Below are 9017 nucleotides of genomic sequence, written 5' to 3'. Positions count from 1 at the left end.
AAATCTAGGCTTGGCCCAAATATAAGTGCATGGATCAAACTACTTTATATTACTCCCCAAGTCTCTGTTTGTATTCACATTATTTCAAACTCACTCCTTCAAGCTGGATGCCATCTGTCACCATTGCACTACACGGTCACCACTGAGCCATTGGCTGTTCACTTTTAAAATGTATCAGAGATAAAGAGGATTATCAGTTCAGGCCTTGAACACACAATATCAGCATATGCAGATGATACAGTACTGTATATATCTGACCCAGTGCATTCTGGGCCAGCAGTCCTAACAGTACTTGCATTGTTTCACAAGATATCTGGACTCAGACTCGTCTCAATAAAGTGTGCTTTGTCCAGTGAACTCTCCAGCACACAATACTAGACTGGCACCTTCCCATTTATTTTAGCAGATCAGTTTAAATATTTGTGGCTAAACATCACAAGTCAATATAAAGATCTTTACCAACAACATCTTGCTATTCAAACTGTAATGATCAGGACATCAACACAAATTGATGAATATACACAAGCCTGGTCTGCAATACAAATCAAATCTCGCTGTACTTCTTTATATGCCCTGCTCTGTGCCCAGTAAATACAAATTATCGTCAATATACTAATAATTCAATTGTCCGTCACTCACTTAGAATATTGAACCAATGTAGGATGTAATTTAAGACAGAGAAGCTCTAATCTGTCGCACTTTTACATGATAATCATCTTTCTCTGCCCTCTCAGTCCTACACAGTATTTAATGTTTGAACAACGTCCTGAATTGAAACACTTTGAGGACTGTATATAGATAATATCTTTACATCTTATGAACAATTACGTTTCAAATGTAACTTCCCAGCAACACAATTTTTCCACTACTTTCTTCTCACTTTAACTTTGCTAACAGGAACCTGCCCAGTTTTCCTCAACTCCCAGCCATTTCTATTCCAGAGTCAATCCTGATCAGTCTAAAGACTCAGACAGCATCTCAATAAACAGAAAAGCATCTTGACGTCTCTTCCGTTCACAGATCCTACGGTATGTTTGCTAAAGGATCATTCACTTACCATCTGTGAACAGGAGTGGAAGGCAGCCAGCCACGCACAGACGTCACTCCAACTCCAAATGCACAAAGCACTCAATCATTCCACTTCAAATCTTTTATCAAGCACATTTATCTCACTTCAAATTGTCCAAAATGGATCCAGGCCAAGACTCAACCTGTGAACGTCGTACTTGAGCTCAGGCCTCACTGGGCCTCATGGTTTGGGCCTTCATCAAATTGACGTCATTCTGGACCAAAGCCTTTGTGTGCCTAGCAGACAGCCTCGGCGTCACAGTCACTCCTGACCCATTAACAGCTGTGCTTGGTGGGCTCCAGGGTGGGCTTACAGTGGAGAAGGACACACCAACTGTAATGGCCTTCACTGCACTACTAGAATGAATGACGACTTCTCCTGCTCAACTGACAGAATCCCACATCCCACCTCTTTAAGTCAGTGGGTAACTGATGTCCTGGAATATTTGAAATTAGAAAAATCAAATTCCCACTTAGAGGATCTGCTCAAAACGTAATTAAAATATGTCAGGATCTCATTAATGAGTCCAATCTTAGAATAACCATTTATATTGGGGAGGAGGACATTCCCTTTGTCTCTTTTTGATTTTCTTTTTTAAAGCTTTGCTCATCTTGTAGTCTCTCCTCTCTTTCTCTCGTTGAATTGTGAAGTTTGACAGGATTGTATTGAAAAGAACAGAAACTCACCTGTAAAAACTGCTCACCACTCAGAGGTTCAGACGACTGCACGAGTACCTGCAGATGAAAAGAGCAGAATGGGGACTGTGAAGATGGCATTTGGTGACATTCAGTGGGCAGTCATTACTACAACAGGGCAGTTCAAATGTAACACCTAACTGACGAGCAGCTAAAACACTGAAGACCACTAAAGTACCAGTCAGTGCCCAGCATACCCACTGCTGTGTAACACACTGGGCTCACTGGTGTGTAAAGACTTGGTGAAGACTTAGCAGCTCTCACTTTATGTCTTGGCTGTTCCTCTTCACCACAGATGGTCTTCAGGTCCTGTTAGTCAGAGAAGTCAGGCGTGTGGAGTTCAGCTGGGGTGCCCACCAAGAATGAGCAGAACACTCTGTGCTGAGGGCCTTTAAAGGCTTTAGTCATCACATCTCTGGGGTTCTGTCCAAGCAGATCCTTTCACAGAGTTTGACTCTTCAGATTCTTCAGACCAACATGAAGTAAAGAGGCGCAGGGTTACAGTGGTCAATGTTGGGGGTCTTTTCACAGGGGATGCCTTATAAGATGCCATCAGCTGTTTGGTGAGGTGGTCTGTTGGTCACTTTACATGTGTGTACATCTGGGGTGTCCAGCTCTGGTCCTGCAGGGCTACCCTGGCTGCAGGATTTCATTCTAACCATCATCTTCATCATTCCCCAATGTCTGCTGTTCATTGACTTCTCTTCACTTTATTTTAGTCTCCTTGTTTTTAAGACTCAGTCTTCTGATTTGCTTATTTTATAACAAACATCACGCAAACAGAAATGAGATGTGAAGTTGTGAGCCAGCAGCTGACCACCTAAGTTGAGGCCTCAAACTCCCACCAGTTTCTTATTTAGCAGTTGACTCTTAGTGTTAATTCAATTCTTTAATTCCATGGCTTGTTGGTGGTCTCAGGCTGCCACAGAAGATGTTTCCCAAACTGTTGATTTTCATTTTCTGTGACCATCGTCAAAATGTTTTGTGGACCTGAGCAGATCAACATTACTCAGCCTTTTAACATTCTTTATGTCCAGATATTGTATGGTGGACACACGTTAGCTGGTCATCTGTTGGATCTCATCATTGTGAGGGATAAGAACATTTCAGATTTGCTCTTTTGGATTTGTAGAGTGATGTGACAGTCATCTCAGCGTCACTTTAATGCACAGCCTGTCTCCAGATTAGTAAAAGCGAGAAGGTGACATGCCACCGTTAGTCATGAGCTCGACACACAGTGACAATTCAACATGACAAAGCAGGTCTGATTGTGTCAGCTCAGTTCACGTCAGTGTTCTAGGATTCCACCATTAGAAGGACGCTGCACTAAAATAGGAGAGTTGTGAGACAAACACTACTGGTGAACAGGAGACACACAAAGTCTCGTCTAACGTTGGCCAAAAGACACCTTGATTACCCCAAACATGTGAGATAATGTCCTGTGGGCTGAGGGGTCAAAAGTGGGACTTTATGGAAGACACGGGTCCTGTTCCATCTGCAGTGAAGCTATCACAGCTTTCCACAATAAGAACATCACACCCACAGTCAGTCATGGTGGTGGTAGGATGATGGTGGGGGTGCTTTGCTTTGTCAAGGCCTGTGTGACCTGCCAAGATTGAGAGAAGGTTGAATTCAGCCAGCCATCTGACAGAAGGTACCCAAGGAGAATGTCTGCTCCTCAGTCTGTGATCTGAAACTGAGTGATGTGGTAGAACAACAATTTGAATAACAAGACCAAGTCCACCCCTGAACAGCTGACAGATAAACACCAAATGAAGGTTTTACTCCATGGAGATGTTTTGCTGGGACCTTGAATGGCCATTTCAGAAATTGTGATAATGCATGACATCATTTAAATGTTGTTTATGATTCATCTTTGTGTATTCGATGGACAGATGAGTTTACGATGTGTCACCATTTTAGAATAACCATGTAAGACTTTTTAAAGAAGCATTCAGTGACATTACATTGGCTCAACATAACTTTCTCTCCACCTGCTCTGAGGTTGTGTTTCTCCTGGAATCGGAGTTTCATGAACTCTCAGTACTCAGCATTCTGTTAATCTTCATCTTCACGCTGGCAAGGAGAGGGTTAACAGGTGACAGTCGCCTCGGTTACCAAGCACGACTTGTCACAATCCTCTAAAAATAGACAGGCAGAAGAAATGACAAACATGAAGAGACTCAAATCTGAAGAGAGGACCTCCTCATACGAGTAGAGGGTTCGAATGAGGACCACCAAAATCACAGGACCACTCTATAGAGCAGAGTCCACAGGACAGGACACAACTCAGTGCTGGAGCGGCTCTTTCACCTTCATCTTCCTCTTAAATACCCCTGGGGGTGGAGCTCCAGCTGTCGTGTCACGTGACCAAGACCACCTGGGCTCCACATGAAGGGAACGAGGGACACAAAACAAAACGAACTAAAGACAATAAACAGAAGATTAAGGAACAAAATACTCATCAACACACAATACACAACAGCAAAATCAATACCATTAATAAAAAATGACAAAAGATTAAAGACAAAGTAAACACATTTAAGGCAAAATGAAACATCACACGTGACTTCAGTCCTAAATGAACTTCAGCTCAATGTGGTGTCCTCGAGGAGCAAAACTTACCATTTAACGTCCATCTTTATTAGTTACTGAGCGTCTCAGGGGGCCGGATGTGGAGTGGGGGAGTCAGGCTGGAGCGGACGTGCAGGGGCACATATACGGGCATACACACATACGGGCACACACATGGTCACACACACACATACATACACATACGGGCACACACACACACACACACATACGGGCACACACAACGGGCACACACACATACGGGCACACACACACACATACGGGCACACACACACACACACACACACACACACACACATATGGTCACTCACACACGCACACTCACACACTCACACATACGGGCACACACACACATAGGGACACACACACACACATACTTGTAAAGTCTACATAATGAGGACACATGACTGGATCATGATTTGTGGGGACAGCACATTCTGAAGACTGCTAGGTCTAGCCTGTTAAATTACATATATTAAAGCTTTATTCTAGGTATGCTGAGCATTTTAAATTCCCTAAATAAAATTCATGGACAAATTGACTTTTTACCGACTTATGAGGACATGTTCAGGTATTTATGTAAAGCTAGGACAATGGAATACACACACAATCACTCAGAATCGACCACTGTATGGGGACAACTTGCATATTGGGGACACTGATTTACATATGCATTTTGTCAGATATAAACACACTATAGTAAATAATTGTTCCTTTACAGATATGTGAGCATGCTTTTTGATTTCTTAGAAATGTATATTAAACATGCAGTTTAAAATTATCCTCTAAATTATAGGTAAAAATATGTTCCAAATATCTGAAACCATTTCCCATAATTATTTTATTTTTCCTTTTGAATCTGTGCAAGATTATAGTTCAATTTACTTCTGACATTTTCATACAGTATGTATTTGTTATCTTATATTTTCTCAAACTTATGGCCTGGTTAATTTTATATAATTATATGGCTATTTAAGTACTGCCCACCACTCATGCCAGTGTAGTTGAAATAAAACAAAAAAAATTCCTTTGTCTCAACAGTTCTGTGATTATGCACACATCCAATGTGTTTGTTTGTACTTACTGCAAATTCAAATTATTGAACATTTATTCCATAGTAACATTTTTTAATTCCTAATTCAGTTTATTTTTGCTGCCTTTCCTAACTTTATCAACTTATGAATAAACAAGGTACAAAATAGGCTTAAAAGTTTTCTTTCACTTTTACCACATGTATAATATCGTAATGACCAAACAGCCAAGTGTTCAGTAGCTCTAATAGAAAATGAAACTGCAGTCATCATTTTAAACCATAACAAGGTTATTGAAAAACCAATCGAAACTGTGAATCTAGAGAATACTACAAAACACACTGTAATTAACTATGGAAAGGTGGCTCTGTTGTTAATTTCAATATCACATTTAATACGATGTCAGCACTATAGCCTCCATACCAATTCTAGATGTCAATTTTAATCCCATATTCTGTTCTTTTATTTTTTGCTTCACTAACATAAAATGATACACCTTCAGCCCATCCCACCAGGGTGAATTTCACAATTGTTTAAATTTCAAGGTCAAGGTAAATAGAAGAAAAGAATAAAGGATAGCTGTCCATAATATAAAGCTCATGTAAGATAACAAAATGAAATTTGTGAAAAACCATCTTTTACACCAATCAGTTACAACATTCATTAATTAAACCCTTCTTATTTGCAATGGTGATGGACAGGTTGACAGACGAGATTAGACAGGAGTCCTCATGGACTATGATGTTTGCTGATGACATTGTGGTCTGTAGTGATAGTAGGGAGCAGGATGAGGAGAGGACCTGGAGAGGTGGAGATATGAGAGGAGAGGAATGAAGGTCAGCAGGACCACCAAGATAGAATACATGTGTGTGAATGAGAGGGAGATCAGTGAAATGGTGAGGATGAAGGGAGTAGAGTTGGTGAAGGTGGATGAGTTTAAATACTTGGGATCAACAGTACAGAGTTAAGGGGAGTGTGGAAGAGACATGAAAAAGAGAGTGAAGGCAGATTCTCTGCCCCAGTCATCTATCCATCCCAACGTAGCCCTTGTCAGAGTTGCTCAGATCCTTACGCTTGCCCTCTTTTACTGTTTCTACCACATCACCTTCAAGAACTGACTGTTCACTTGCTGCCTAGTGTATCACATCCCTTGATAGTTTCTCCCATCCCTTCACCTCTCAGTAACTTTAATGTTGTGGCTGATTGGTGTATTTGTTGAACAATCACGTGCTATTAAATGAAGATTAAAAAATCAAGTCAGTACTGTAAACAACCACCACTTTCAATTCAGTCATAATATTCAGACATGTTCTCAAACCAGTTCCAACATAAACTTCATTATTAATTTGAAACTAAAAATAATATAATGCACTTTTTTTTTTTACTGTTTTCAAAAAGATGATCACTCTCATTAATCTCATTGATTAAGCCACAGATTTGCACAAATAAATAAACCATGGCTCTGTCTGAAAAATCTCCCTATTTGAGAGATGTTTACTGAGGCCAAAAGAAACATTAGCACGATCATGTTATGCTTGTGAAGCACTTCAATAGTGTGCGAATAAGAAATGAACTTAACTGTAGATTGCCAGATATTATTCAGTTCAACACCTGTTAGGTCTTTAGCAATTTTAAATGAATATTTGAATACAATACTTGTTCTGAATGTAACAGCTCCAATTCATTGACTATCATTAATCAACAAACAAACAAGCACAGCACAAGAGACACAAACCTGTCCATATTATTAATGTTTACACCTAGAATTTCTACTATGAATCAGCATTGAATTCTTTAATTAAATTATTGCCCTCAGTGACGTCTGTTTTATGAATCTTAAACTCAAGTCCTCATCAAGAAGTTAATATAAAAGAAGCTTGAAGCTAACAAAACACAAAAATGCAGATGGCATTGTTGATCTTCTGGCATATAAAGGACCATTTTAAGCGTGGTCCATCAGGCCACATTGACACTTTGTGCAAATGTACAGCTATCTACTAAAACTTTTGACAGTTGATTTTCACAAAGCTCTGAAACAGGACATGGGAGAATATAACAAAAGATACATCTTATTGCATTCATAACCCCCACAAGTTGAGTTCAACTGAAATAAAGATTCATTCAACAGATAAACTGTAGTTAAATATAAACTGTGAATTTTATGCCACACAGAATTCTCTAGTTTTACACACAAAAGCTAAATCTACCTTATAAACTCTCTTGCCCTTGCCAACAACTGGACACCAGCACTGAACAGTTCTGTCCAAGACATTATTGACATTAGCAGTGGAATGTGTATGTTAAACAAAATAAAAGTCTTGGAGAACGTTTTAAATTTTATTTTATTAAATAAATCAGTCTCACAAAAAACACTACATAAACATCTTAACATATAAACTGAGGAAGCATGTTGTAAAACATTGAGTAAATTTAATTTACATTATTTACATTATTTGAGAGTTAGAAGAAATGATACCACTGTAATAAGACTGGTACATCAGATCAGAGGCTTGTACTGTATGCAGTCTAACCAACATGTTCACAGTGATTTTCTTTACAAATGACAGGTAATCTGTTCAATGAATAAAATGAAAATGTCATACTAATTTATTTATATCTATATTAATATATTAGCTTTATATTTTAACATATGAGACAGATGAACCAGCCAGGAGGCCTGTATGGATAAGTAGCCTGGAGCGACTGGAATCCCTGCTGGGATAGATTGTATTCCCTTTACTAACTGGAAAGCCTTCATGGCTGAATGGTGCGGCACATTCCGCCCAGGATGGTTGCTGCTTCACTTTCCGGTCAGGAGGACTTAAGGGAAGGATACAGGGAGACTACCTCTCTGGGCTGTGTGCCCCTAGCACCAGGTGGTGACATCCATCTGTAGGGACTCCCACGTGTGCACTTGTAGGGCTGCCCAAGAATCGTAGTCCCGATTGGCAGCCCTGCTATGATTTTTGGCAGCCGCCATGGAGAGCTACTCAGGAAGGACATACCTATTCTACAGACGGAACATCCTTACAGCAGTCAATATTATAGCAGAGATGCCCATCAGGTACTACAACTCCCAAGCAGTCCCATAGATGCACACATGGGATGGCCCTAAAGAGGGATGTATCCACTTGGGACTTCGGGGTAGCACACTGCATTGAGAGACAGACTCCTCCACCCTTCCACTAAGTCCTACTGACCTGGAATGGAAGCAGAAACTACCCTGGCCAGGGTGTGCCTCCATCCACACCATCCATCCATGAAGGCCTCCTGCCCAGATAATGGAACATCATCTATCCCAGTAAAGATTCAAATTACTCCAGGCTGCTCAAACATACAAGCCTCACCAATCAGGTAGGAGACCCACACCATCCTGGCTGGGATGCTAGCCCATCTGCAGCATCTGTTACTTTTTGTGTATATATATATATATATATATATATATATATATATATATATATATATATATATATATATATATATATATATATATATATATATATATATATATATATATATATATATATATATATATATATATATATATAAATATATATATATATATATATATATATATATATATATATATACATATATATATATATATATATATACATATATATATATAAA

The sequence above is a fragment of the Polypterus senegalus genome, chromosome 2, assembly GCF_016835505.1.
Source record: "Polypterus senegalus isolate Bchr_013 chromosome 2, ASM1683550v1, whole genome shotgun sequence".
Lineage (NCBI taxonomy): Eukaryota > Metazoa > Chordata > Cladistia > Polypteriformes > Polypteridae > Polypterus > Polypterus senegalus.
The sequence above is the reverse complement of the archived record's forward strand: the minus strand, read 5'-3'. Positions refer to the sequence as shown.